This window comes from Mauremys mutica, chromosome 7 (assembly GCF_020497125.1).
Source record: "Mauremys mutica isolate MM-2020 ecotype Southern chromosome 7, ASM2049712v1, whole genome shotgun sequence".
Lineage (NCBI taxonomy): Eukaryota > Metazoa > Chordata > Testudines > Geoemydidae > Mauremys > Mauremys mutica.
This window is the reverse complement of record NC_059078.1, coordinates 129,542,606-129,556,443: the sequence shown is the minus strand read 5'-3', so window position 1 is coordinate 129,556,443 and position 13,838 is coordinate 129,542,606. Positions and strand designations below refer to the sequence as shown.

General features: G+C 46.4%; 1 protein-coding gene across 9 annotated transcripts in view; it reads right to left on the bottom strand.

Moving 5' to 3' along the window:
• ALDH18A1 (aldehyde dehydrogenase 18 family member A1) overlaps nt 1-13,196 on the bottom strand; it is a 114,477-nt gene extending 101,281 nt beyond the window's left edge. Inside the window, exons 1-3 of one of the 9 annotated variants that reach the window (XM_045024027.1) lie at nt 13,087-13,195; nt 10,326-10,383; nt 4,988-5,041 (exon numbers count right to left, since the gene is read on the bottom strand). The gene's annotated coding sequence lies outside the window, so the exon portion shown is untranslated. Of the gene's footprint in view, nt 1-4,710; nt 4,959-4,987; nt 5,042-10,325; nt 10,384-12,273; nt 12,373-13,046 lie in introns of those variants that run through there. The other 8 variants (XM_045024025.1, XM_045024034.1, XM_045024028.1 and 5 more) reach the window with 8 other exon arrangements.
• Between the last annotated feature and the right edge of the window lie 642 nt (nt 13,197-13,838).

The window sequence follows — 13,838 nt, the reverse complement described above, 5'->3', positions numbered from 1 at the left end:
TGCTGGAGCTCGTTTGTGATTCTGGGACTGCACGGTCACCTGTTCTGCTGAGCTCGCCATGCTGACCAAACAGGAAATGAAATTCAAAAGTTTCCCGGGCTTTTCCTGTGTACCTAGCTAGTGTATCGCAGTTGAAAGTGCTGTCCAGAGCGGTCACATTGGAGCACTCTGGGATAGCTCCTGGAGGCCAATACCGTTGAATTACACAATGCTGCGTCTGAACTACCCCAAATTCAACCCAAGAAGGTTAATTTTAGTGCTAGTCCCCTCGTCGGGGAGGAGTACAGCAGCCGATTTTAAGAGCTCTTTAGGTCAACGGAACAAGGTTTGTTATGTAGCCACATTGCTTATAAAATCGACCTAACCTCGTAGTGTAGACCAGCCAAGTCTCCCAAGTGAATAAAGGTTTCTTTCTTGTTTCCCAGCCTGAAGGAGAAATGTTTGGTTTGTAGAGCGCTTGAAAGTGGCAATTGAGACAGCTAAGTTGAAGGCCTGAGTTTTGCATTTGAAGCCAGTGGTTTCTTGTAGGAATAAGTTCCCAGAGGGAACTCTAGGTCCAGCTCCTGTGAAAGGTCTTCATCCCACTCAGGTCTTCCTTAATGGCTGACAGTTTCATTGTGCTGGTGCACTGTGTTAGGCTGGTCAGACAAAGGGAAAGGTGGTCTCAGAAAGGGCTTTGAATATTTGAAAAAATAAGCTAATTTCTGTATTCAACACAGGGCTAGTGCAGAGAGTGGAGTACCAGGATGAGGTGTTTATAGCAACCTGTGTTGCTAAGACGAAAGACTACTGGGTGGCTTCGTTTCCAGATATAGTTAGTTACAACAATCAAGTCTAGAAGATTGCGTAGATCACTGCAGCTGAGTCTCTGTCTAACAGAATTAGGCATGATTTTCTGCCCAATCCCAGATAGAAGTGGGTGAGGCTTTTTTGCACCATGGCTATTTGAGTCCCAATAGCATTGAGTTTAAAAAGGGCCTCAAGGCTACAGACTGACTTATGCTCAGTGCAAATCCTCTATCCAAAATGCCTCTACAATAGAGAAGCAAGTTCTCTGAAAAAAGTTTCCTTCTTCCTACCAGCATCACCTTAGCCTTGCCTGGATTCAGCTTTAGCCAGAGGCTCCTCATCTAGGTGCTGATTTCACAGCCAGGCATTGAGACAGCTGCAAGAAGGTGATGTTATGTTAAACATAAAGGAGATGTAGAGCTGGGTGTTCCAGTGACTATTTTCTGTTTTCTCGCACTCGGAAATGGTGCCGAACTCCCTTGGCATATTTCAATTCCTACTAACTCTCCTGTGATGAATCAGGGAATTTGTCTACATAAATTATAACTTCTGGTTGATATTATGACGTTATAATGAAAATTGCTGTATCACTGAACGTCTCTATGTAAATGAGGAATCCACGCTGGGCTGCCAGGACCTGTAGAACACACCCACTGAACTAAGCACAGTACAGAGTAGTTAGGATACCCATTATATGGTCATAGTACGGCCATTAAGGACGTTGGTTGAAGCAAGGAGAACCAGTTTCTGTCAACCCCCAACAAGGATTTTATAGAAAACAGATCCTGTCAGACTAACGCAAATCTTTTTTTGAGGAGATTACAAATTTGGTAGATAAAGGCAATAGTGTTGACGTAACGCACTTAGATTTCTGTAAGGCATTTGACTTGGTATCACACAACATTTTGATTAAACTAGAATGATACAAAATTAACATTGCATTGAATGGATTAAATACTGGCTAACTGATTTAGGTCCCAAAATGTAACTAAACAGATAATCAGTATTAAGCAGGGGTGTTTCCAGTAAGGTCCTGCCAGGATCAGTTCTTGGCCCTATGCTATTTAACATCTTCATTAATTACCTGGAAGAAAACAGATCATAGATACAGGTTGCAGCTGACACAAAAATTGGAGGAGTGGTAAATTAGAAAGAGGACAGGGCACTGACTCAGAATGATCTGGATAGATTGATAAACTGTGTGCAAGCAAACACTAAGTTTGAATATGGTTAATCTAAATGTATAAATCTAGGAATAGAGAATGTATGCTATAATTATATCATGGGGGTCTCTGCCCTGGGAAACAGTGACAGAAAAGATGTTGGGGTCATGGTGGATAATCAGCTGAACGTGAGCTCCCAGTGTGACGCTGTGGCCAAAAAGGGTAATGTGATTCTAGGATACATAATCATGAGTAGTAGAGAGGTTATTTTATTTCAATATTTGACAGTGGCACAGACACTGCTGGAATACTATATCCAGTTTTGGTGTCCACAATTCAAGAAGGATGTTGATATATTGGAGAGGATTCAAAGAAGAACTATGAGAATGATTAAAGGATTAGAAAACATGCCTTTCAGTGATAAATAATTTGCCCACCTTGAATCTATCTTAGCAAAGAGAAAGTTACGGAGTGATTTAGTTACAGTCTAAAAAGGTACCTACAGGGGGAAAAATATTTGATAATGGGCTCTTCAATCAAACAAAAAGGTTAACATGATCCAGTGACTGGAAGTTGAAACTTGACAAATTAGCACCATAAATAAGATGTAATTTTTTTAACAGAGTAATTAACCATTGGAATAATTTACCAAGGGTTGGAATAATAGAATATCAGGGTTGGAAGGGACCTCAGGAGGTTATCTAGTCCAACACCCTGCTCAAAGCAGGATCAATCCCCAACTAAATCATCCCAGCCAGGGCTTTGTCAAGCCTGATGGATTCTAAATCACAGACAAGTTTTACATGATGATTGAACATTTTTGTAAAAAGATACACTGTAGGAATTATTTTGGGGAAGTTCTCTGGCCTGTTATATACACAGGACCCTACCAAATTCACGGCCATTCTCTCTCTCACACACACACAGTCATTCCCCCCCGCATGTACCCCATCTCCACAGAGCAGGGGAGGGGGGAGATGGTTCAGGAGGAGGAGAGCTTACAGTGAGTGCCTTAAAGAGACAGGGGGACAGGCATGTCTCAGAAACTTCCCCAACAGCCAGTGCACACACTGTGTGTCACACAATTCCAACACTGTTGTTACTTCTTGGTATTTTCTGCAATGTAAATACATTCTCTGTAATTTTATTCTTTCAAAGTGTGTTATTTTAGTTTTTTGACTGGTCTATGCTTTTCATAATTTTTCTCTTACACTTAAATTTAATTCTTTAAGTAATGAGTTCTAAAATGCCTAACTTGTCCTGGCTAGAGTAATTATCCCTATTGGTAACTTAAAAAATATATTTAGGTTTTTTGTTTCAACTTGTTGCACACATCCGCACATTACCTTGGTGCACATAAAATTTATTCCACACATGGGTGGAAAAAATTAGAGGGAACACTGACTGCCACCCTTACTTCTTCACTGCCTTCAGAGCTGGGTGGCCAGAGAGCAGCGGCTGTTGACTGGGCGCCCAGCTCTGAAGGCAGTGCCGCGGAAGCAATACCATACCATGCCATCCTTACTTCTGCACTGCTGCTGGCAGTGACTCTGCCTTCAGAGCTGGGTTCCCGGCCAGCAGCCACTGCTCTCTGGCTGCCCAGCTCTGAAGGCAGCGCACATCAGCGGCAGCACAGAAGTAAGGGTAGAAGTACTGCAACTGCCCCTACAATATCCTTGCAACCCCCGCCCTCCTGTCCTCCACAGATCCTTTTTGGGTCAGGACCCCTTCAATTACAACACCCTGAAATTTCATATTTAAATATCTGAAATCATGAAACTTACAATTTTAAAAATGCTATGATCGTAAAATTGACCAAAATGTACTGTGAATTTGGTAGGGCCCCAGCTATACAGGAGGTCAGACATGATCACCATGGTCCCTTCCGGCCTCAGAATCTATGAATAAGGGGCTGGCATATGGAAAGTGGAAAATTTCCAAACAGGACAAAGATGGAGGCGACAAAGCAGTGATTTAAGCAAGATTCATGGGTAAAGGTTTTGGGGGCAGATACAGGAAGTTTTAGGCAGGGGAGAGGAAGATACAGGCATACTTTTGTAGTGTGGGACTGTGACAGGGTGCTGGCTAAGGAAATCTCAGCCAGGCCAGTTCCAATCAAGAAAGGGGAATTGGAGCTGGCTGAGTAAGCCCAGGACTGATTGGCAAACACTGAACAGCTGACAGCCTCATTATCCAGGGGCTATATAAAGGCAGGCAAGAAAGAAGCCAAAGAAGAAGGAAAGGGAGGAGCCAGAGAATTAGAGTGAGTGGGGGGGCTCTTTTCTGCTGGCTGCAGGAACTAGCAGTCCCTGAGGCTGTAATACTGAAGCTATTTGTAGCTAGAAGGTGGTGGGAAAGTATACGGTAAATAAAGAGCACAGATGATTTCACCAATGCAGAGATCTCTGGCTGGTTTGTGGGTGCAGCAGGGGCAGAACCAAGGAGGACCCAGCGATGCCTTGTTACAGGGACCCAGTTTAGCTGATAGCCCAAGGTTAAAGCAAGTTCATTTAGCAGGGAGAGGATCCATGGTTCAGAAATCAAGCAATGAGGTGCAGCAGAAAGATTCTGGACACTCCCAGAGGACCTGACCCCTACCCAAAAAATGTTATAAAGAGTGAGAAAACGGAGGGAGGGAATTGTGTAGTAGTGTTCATTATTTTGTATAGATCTGTTTCTTGTGCTATTAAGTAAAGAGCAATAACTTTTTAGAATCCTGAGCAAAGTCTGTGTGCGTTCGGAAACAAACATCACACACCCTTGGAGAGTTAGCCTGTGAACTCAAGAGTTTCCACATGATTATGGAGTTCTGGGAGAGGGGATGTCTGTGCTAAAGAGGAGTTTGAGGATTCAGCACTGGTCCCAGGGGATAGGCATTTGGACGACCAGGTCTCAGCTACCAGTAGGTTGGTGCCAGATGGAAGATGTGCGCCCCAATGGTGTGCCTACAGACCCCAAGCCAAAGGCAGTGCCTGGACTCTGCTCAGACTCCAAAGGCTTAAAGCACACAGTATTCAGTATCTGGATATCCTCACAGCAGTCTGGTCAGTATCTGATAGGGGGAGCTCCAGATCATCGGACTGCAATGCCTGCGACAATGAAAAAGGGAATACAGGTCACCATGTGAACACAGGGGAAAGGCAGACGTTAAATGCTGCTGTCGATCACTTTTGCTATTTGTGACCTGTTGCGGTTCAATCACCATCAACCAGAATTTGCTTCTTTTATAAACAGAACCTACAATACAGCCCTTTGGAGCTACATTACATAGGTCTAACTCCGTATCAGATTGTCAAGATGATGATTTTTATCAGGAGAATTTCTGTGACTGACTTTTGAAATTTGTTGCAGTTTTCCTTTAAGTCTGTATGTTAACTTTGAAGAGAGGGAGGAGGCTATCCCTGCAGTCTGGGAAAACAACTATAAAACAGCAAGTCATTGGTTGAATGAGTAAACAAAGGAAGAAATAAAGTTCTTAGCAAACCTTGTTAACACATTATATACAGTTTGATTATCTGAAGCAAAACAAACACCTAGAGGTGTGGAAATTCAGTAGAGGAGGTAGCTGGAAATGTACAAATGCTAAAGATGAAAGTTTTCTAAGAGAAAAACCTGACTATCAAAAACTGAGGTTCATACTCAAGAATCAAATTTGTTAATATTCGAAGAGAAGACTCAAATGGCATGTGTTTTATAACTAGGATCAGCGTCGTACTCTGGCCACTCTCAAACATGAGCACCAATAACTTAAGTCTTCCAATTATAGCAGGTCACTTGATCATCAGTAATGGGGGGTAACCATTAGTAAGGCACTAACAAGATTTTACTGATTCAGTCCCTTTTGCACATCCTCTTCACAGGCAAACTCCAATTGAGAGTGTATTGTTATAACAACTCCAGTCCGTCTAGTCTAGCCCATGCCCATGCCTTCAGTGCAACCCTAATGCCTTGTCTACACTACACAGGTTGACGCAAGACAGCTTACATTTACCTAGCTGTGTACATGTCTACGATCAAATTGGTCTCCCACTGCTGTAAGTGCCCTGTTATGCCAACATAGTAACACTAACTCTCTGTGTGGCATAGAACCACAGTAGATGTACTTAGGTTGATGCAGTGTGAGTGCAGACACTGCATTACTTATGTCGAGCCGATCTGTCCTCCCGCAGCTGTCCCGCAATGCCCCACACTGACTGCTCTGATCACCATTGTGAACTTCACTGCCAGGGGTCAGAGACCACAAGCCACTCCCTCCCCTCTAAAGCCCTGTGAATTTTTGAAATTCCCTTTCCTGATTGCCTGGCTTGGCGAGCTCACCTAGCAGCTCTCCATTGTTGAGTCCAACCACCCAGCTGACCATACTGGCTACATGCTCCTGCTTGGAGCAGACAGGAGATATTGGATCTCCTGGGCCTGTGAGGAGGAGAGGCTGTGCAGGCACAGCTCTGTATCAGTTGTAAAAATGTAGATCTCTATGAGCAGATTTCTCAAGGATGCAGGACAAGGGTCATGACAGGGAGCAGCAGCATTGCTGCGTGATAGCCAAGGAGCTGCACCAGGCACACCAGATGGTCAGGGAGGCCAACAATCAGTATGGTGCCAAACTGCAGACCTGACACTACTACAAGGAGCTGTATGCCATACTTGGCAGAGACACCCCCAGCTCCCCAACAGCACCGTGCATACCTCCGAGTCACAGGTTTCTGCTGTGAGCAGAGAGGAGGTGGTGGTGAATGAGAAAGCAGGAGGAGGAATATGGGCAACAGGTGACTATTCAGCTGCGCTGTGAGCCTGGACCTGTTTTTGACTCCACCACAGTCCAGCCAATCCCGCCACTCAAGCTCAATGCAGGAGAAGGAACCTCGGGTATGTGTGTAGATACATTTTCAATTACAAGGATAGCACCACCAAAGTAGCAGGGCACATCTTTTGTCTTTTCATTAATTTACTTGTGCTAGAAGAGGTAATGGTACAACCAACAGAGGTAGACTTGCTATGTTTTTCATTCCTCTCTAGAGTTACAAGAGGGTGGGAAGCATGTGGAGCAGTTTATGTACACAGGGATGTCCCTTAACACTCATGAGAGATCTCAATGAAACTTTTACAGAGGTACTCTGCAATCATCTGCCAAAGGTTCCTAGGGAAGGCTGCCTTATATTTTCCTCTGCAGTAGGACACTTGCCCATGCCACCCAGTGGTAACTTCAGCAAGCACCATTGCAGTACACAGACTAATGGCCTACAGGCCCATGCAGCTTTGGGACACCACCACCAGCTGTGTACTCTCTCTGCCTCTGTTCCCCTCAGGAGCGAGATATCAGCTAAAGTCACCACCACCGCCTGTGGAAAACAGTGCCAGTGCTTCAGTGCCATTGCGCTATGCTACTAGAATCATGCAACCAAGCAATTCCCTCTGCATTTCCCCAACCCCAATGGGCCATATTCACCATGGCTGGTGCTGTGACTGGCGCTGTGCACAAGCAACCCAAACAGAAGTGAGAATGTAGTGCTTAAAACTTTTGCAGAGCAAGGAGAGTGAGTTCAGCATCTTAAATTTTGCTTTTTGTAGTGAATACACTGACAATGGTACCACTGAATTTTATCTTGGTGCTAAACCCAGGATTGCGAGTTCAATCCTTGAGGGGGCCACTTAGGGATCTGGGGCAAAAATCAGTACTTGGTCCTGCTAGTGAAGGCATGGGGCTGGACTCAATGACCTTTCAAGGTCCCTTCCAGTTCTAGGAGATAGATACATCTCCAATTTTAAAAAATCTTCAGCTGCTGCCACTGCAATCTTCTGGGTCTTCCTCTCTACACCTGCGGAATGCCTGAGCCAGATGAGGCAGCAAAAGAAGAGGACTCAGGATGACATGTTCAATAACATCCTACAAGCCAGGGCTGCATTAGACAGAGCACAGGACCTGGAGGATGAACATTGGGAACAGCCTGGAGAAGGAATGCGTGGAGAGGAGAAAGGCCAAGAAGTCCCAGCAGGAAAAAGAGATGCACCAGGACGTAATGGGGTGTCTCAGGCATTAAACACAGATGCTGCAGACTCGCGTGGACCTGCAGGTTCAGCCATCCTGGGCTCGCCTTCCTTTGCGGCCCATTGAGAACTCAGTATCAGGACCTCCCTATACTTCCCCCCCAACTTCCCAGGTGGCATCAGGGCTCACCACACTACCCCCACCACTCCACCCTGGGAGACATTAGAGACAATTACAGCATCACATACATCAATCATAGGTTCCACAGGTCAGTATATGTGGAGCTGAAATGGACATAAGTTTTCTTTCCTCTTCCTAAATTCTGTCGTCTGAATGTATTAACATTTAAGTTTTTATTGTATTTGATTTAAAATTGCATAGTGGGGTTTTTTGCACTAATTTTGTTACAGAATAATAAAGATGAACTATGTTTCACATAATAAAATTTTGTTCTCATCTCCGAACCCAAAGGGTCAGGGCTTTGCCAAATGCTGACTCACCTGGGGAGCAGGGAGAGGGAGATCAGACTCCTTCAGAGGGAAGAGCCCTCCCCCACTAAGATTCAGGCTCACACTGGGGGCAAAGAGATGGGCTTAGACCCCAGCACACACATGAAGTTAGGGTGAAGAGTTCAGTCCCTCCTCCACCCCTCCATCTTGACACAGACACAAAGGAGGGAAGGATAATGGAATGAATTTGTGGTGCACCTGTCCCTATTCTCCCCCAGTTCCCCTACCACTCACCCCCAAGTTCCCTTGCGAAGTGTCCCCACCCTCTCACCCACCTGAACCTCCCAAGCCTTCTCCCATCCCCATTACCTCTCTCTCCTCACTCCAGTCCCTCTATTTCCCGCACTGCCACCTAATCATCCTCCTCCAGCAGGCAAGTGAATGACTACTTTCCCCCTCAAGAATACTTTGATTACATTCCCCATCCTCCCACCCACAAAAAAAAAAAAAAAGATTTTAGCAACAAGTCTTCAGACCTTTTTCTGATTTCTGCACTAAGCGAGATACATTGATACTGACCCACCCAGCTAGGGTTAAAGGTTACTTCTTAACCCCTTGAGCTATCCAGCTGCAGTGAAACTCTCCTCACTATAAACTCCCTGGGTTCCTTCATCTGCACACGCTCAGTGCAGTTTCTTTAGCTCTTGAACATACATAAAATAAAGAACTAAAAACTTTTTGGCAAATATTCTGATCCACCAAAGGGGCAATGGTTGTCAGACATTAGCTGAGCGTAATCCTTGAAAAACTGAGAACCCTGTTGCCAGGATTAGAACCTTGGTTTGATCCCCAGGTCTGGGCAAAAAAAAAAGTTGGTAGACTGTTAACCTTAGTAAAAGCAGTTTGGGAGGGCCTGTATCCTAGAAACCCCTTTGTCACAGGTCTCCAAATTTGGACCATCCAGCACCCTCACAAGTTACACCAAATTTCAAAGCGAGCCAAGTAACTAAGCAGATTTTAGAGCACTGAAATATAAATGCTGGTCTAAATCTACAGCAGGTCTGGTGGCCCACTAGAACAGTGTTTTCAATACAGTAACTCCTCACTTAAAGTCATCCAGGTTAACGTTGTTACGTTGCTGATCAATTAGGGAACATGCTCGTTTAAAGTTGTGTAATGCTCCCTTCTAATTTTGTTTGGCAGACACCTGCTTTGTCTACTGCTTGCAGGAAGAGCAAATTGTTGCAGCTAGCTAGTGGGGGCTTGGAACCAGGGTGGACCAGCAGCCCCCCTATGAGCTCCCCACTCCCCTAAGTTCCCTGGGCAGCAGCTGCCCAGCAGGCTAGCAATTGTGAGGCTTCCTCACAGGGGTAGTGGGTGTGATGGAATGCTAAATTGTATTCTATTGTTCAGCCACTGGTGGTGTTGTGTGTAACATAACTTATCTAAGTTAACTTCAGCCCTACCTGGCAATATTAAAGGATCTTACAGCAAACACATCTGGTGTCTCCCTCTTTGAGAAGGAAGCTTTGTGGCCAGTCCACATCAGGTACAGAAGCCTGGCCTGTTAGCAGCAGCTCTGCAACCTACCCTGTACAAAGAAATACATAACAGCGGGTCCCATGCACTAGCTGGAGTAAGACTTAAGTGACTGAGATCCTTTGGGGCCCAATCAGAACCATCAGTTGATACACTCCTCAATGTGTGTACAAAATATGAAGTTGTTAGAATCTGTCAATCTTAAAACAAGCTGTTTTCTTTCCCCGAAGCTTTATCTCAGGAATCTCTTGGTCAAATGGCTCCAAATTCGGATCACTAACTCTACTTTGCACCCCCATTAGTCACATCAAATTTCAAGATAATCGAGATAACCATGCCATTTTAGAAGAGTTGTCCTTTAAGGTTGGGAAGTTTAACTACAAAGGAGCTGGTGCTCACCTATAAAATAGTGGTCTGGTCTTGGTCATCAAAAACACCATTGCTGGGTCTCTTAAACCTATTATAGTGCAGCAGGAAACAGAACAAACATAAACATTCATTTCAATTTTGAAGAATAAAGTAGGGAAACTATGTTGGTCTTTTTTTTTTTTAAATATATGCAACAAAAGAGAGTTACATTACATACAAAGAGGGATAAAAATATTTAACTCAAAATATTCCTTTGCAGATCAGTGCAATCCAAATAAAACGAGAACGGACAAAAGCCAGACTATTGCATTGTAATTTATAGCTTGAGTTTTTCTGGGGGAAGGAGAGTTCAGGCTGGCACAAGGGGGAGGGAGAGATAGCTCTGTGGCTTGAGCATTGGCCTGCTAAACGCAGGGTTATGAGCTCAATCCTTGAGGGGGCCACTTAGGGATCAGGGGCAAAAACGTCTGGGGATTGGTCCTGCTTTGGGCAGGGGGTTGGACTAGAAGATGACCTCCTGAGGTCCCTTCCAACCCTGATAGTCTATGATTGTATTTGTTTATAGCAACACATTTTAATCCTACATCATAACCATTTATCTAAAATAAGACTACACCCCTCATTTCATAATATATTTTTAAACTTAATCTCTTACTGGGATTTAAAAAAAAAATCTGTGATTCAAGTAATTTGTAAGTTACATCCATTGAGTCATCTTTAGTTACTATTATATTACAGCTTACAAAGAATGAGCAGGTTAGAGGGACAGTTTCTTCTTGCAGAAACTGTGCTAGTTTGATCCCTGTTATTTCTTTTTGTGGAGATGGGTTGTGCAACTGCAACAGTCTTATCACGGAGCGTTACACTAAAACCTTGGAACAACTGTTAAGTGTCACAGGAATGTCACCTGGTACAAATGCTTGAACAGTTTATCTCCTATTCAGAGGACTAAGCCCCATTGCCAGAAGCAAATACAAAACATTAACGGGATGCACCAATGCAGTCCAGGTGCATCACCTCAGCTTTCAGGACTTGTACTGGAAAAATCCTTCAGAATGCTGCTTCTGGGCCTTGATTTTTAATTATTATTTTAAAGTCAGTTTCAGCCTATTAGACAGGGGTAGGCAACCTATGGCACAGGTGCCAAAGGTGGCAAACGAGCTGCTTTTCAGTGGCACTCACTGCCCAGGTCCTGGCCACCAATCTGTGGGGCTCTGCATTTTAATTTAATTTTAAATGATGCTTCTTAAACATTTTAAAAATCTTATTTACTTTACATACACCAATAGTTTAATTATATATTATAGATTTATAGAAAGAGACCCTCTAAAAATGTTAAAATGTATTACTGGCACACGAAACCTTAAATTAGAGTGAATAAATGAAGACTTGGCACACCACTTCTGAAAGGTTGCCAACCCCTGCTATTAGGTATCATAAGTTTGATGTTCACCTCTGCTGGAAGAGAAAAGAAGCCCTCCTCTTCCACCCTCCACCCTTCCCCAGGGGTCCCACCCCCACAACAGCAGGGGTTAGACGCACTAATGCTCTACCCAAATTGACTACTGAAAATGTAAGGATGGCTGTTATTTTACCCAAAAGCCCAGTGTTAATGTCACTCTGCTAAGGATGCTTAAGAAAGTTCTGCAGAAGTCAACAGGTTAGCCACCCCTCTCCCCACTACAGGTATAAGAGACTTCCCTAGTATAGGTCAGGGATCTGTAACAGTTTTCTTTATAAGCCACAATCTTAGGATAACACGCAACAGTCACAGGGCTGTGTACAAGAGTTGCCAGCTGCTCTGCTTATGGGACCAGGCAGCACATGGCAATTCAGTGTCCCTCAGAGGCCTTGACCAAGGTAGTGAGAGAGTCCCTCCCCCCCCCTCTCTATTTCCCTCCCCCATCTGTCGGGCAGAGGAGCACACCCTCCTTGTCTCACAAAAAACAACAACCCAGGAACAGGTTCAGCTACCCACTCCCAATCAAGGGCAGGCTCCTCTTCCCTTCGCAGCACAGGAGTCTTGCTGACGGGAGAGGGCAGTCAGCCTAGCCGGGCTGGGAGGCGGCAAATGAGTTTGCGACTCACTGCTAGAGAGGGCCTCGGGCACCAAGACACCACAATAAACCCAGCAGCCAGCTCAGAGACTCTCCGGTACCCTCCGCACCCCGCATGCCCACCGCTCCCAGCATTCTCCACACCCCCACCCCTGGATGCCACCAGAGCCCCCACCCTCTGTCATACTGCACCCCCAGGTGCCCCCAGCCACCTCCACCCCCCACTACTCCCAGCAGCCCCCACCCTCTGTCATACCGCCCCCCCAGGTGCTCCCAGCCACCTCCACACCCCCACTACTCCCAGCAGCCCCCACCCTGTCATACCACCCCCCCAGGTGCTCCCAGCCACCTCCACACACACACCCTGCTATCACCACCCTCTGTCATACCGCCCCCCCCAGGTGCCCCCAGCCACCTCCACCCCCCCGCTACTCCCAGCAGCCCCCACCCTCTGTCATACCACCCCCACAGGTGCTCCCAGCCACCTCCACCCCCCCACTACCCCCAGCAGCCCCCACCCTCTGTCATACCACCCCCCCCAGCCACCTCCACACACACACCCCGCTACCACCACCACCCCCTGTCATACCGCCCCCCCAGGTGCCCCCAGCCACCTCCACCCGCTACCCCCAGCAACCCCCACCCTCTGTCACACCGCCCCCCCCCGGTGCCCCCAGCTCCCGGTGTCCCTCACCAGCCGGACCGCGCCAGTCCCCATTCGCAAAGCCACTTACGCACTTTCCGTTCGCCCGGAGGCCCGGCCGCTGCGCAGCCGGCGGGAAAGGCGGCGCGACACGTCTGAGGGGAGCGAGCGACGCGAGCTCCGGAAACCCCCTCGGAGAAGGACAACTTCCGCCCCGCCCCGCCCCCACCGCGTCCGCCCCGCCCCCTCACACGCACCTGGCGCCGGAGCCCCCGCACTGGTCCCCCATCACCGCAGCTGAGCAGGCCCCGCCCACCTGGGGCGCACTTGCCCTCGCTCGGCTTTGGGTCACCCCTGGGGGGTGTGGCCTTGGGTCTGAGCGCAGGCCTCCACCTGGGTAACTAGTCACAAAGTCCAGGCCTTAGGAATGTGGGTGATGCCCCGGCAGCTAACAACTGTCTGTTTGTATTGGGGTGGCTGCCCCGGGGCCCCAGGAAGGGAGAGTTTCCTTGGTTGAAAACTTTATTTTCTTGTCAAATACAAATTAGAAACAAAATGGTAAGGGACCAAATTTACTCTGGAAACACATTGAGCCAGGAAACAGACAAGTTGCAGATATGATCCATGTGTGAACTGGCAACTTCCTGAGCTGTAATGTTAATAAAGCTGTTACAGGGGGGGGGGGGCAATAGCTTTACTCACTTCTGTTGGTGAGAGAGACAAACTTTTGAGCTTACAGGGTGCTTTTTTTCCAGATCAGTATCCTGGGACCAATATGGCTAAAACAGCAACTGCATACCATAAAGCTGTTATAAGTTATTGCACTTTCTCAGCCACGTGGAA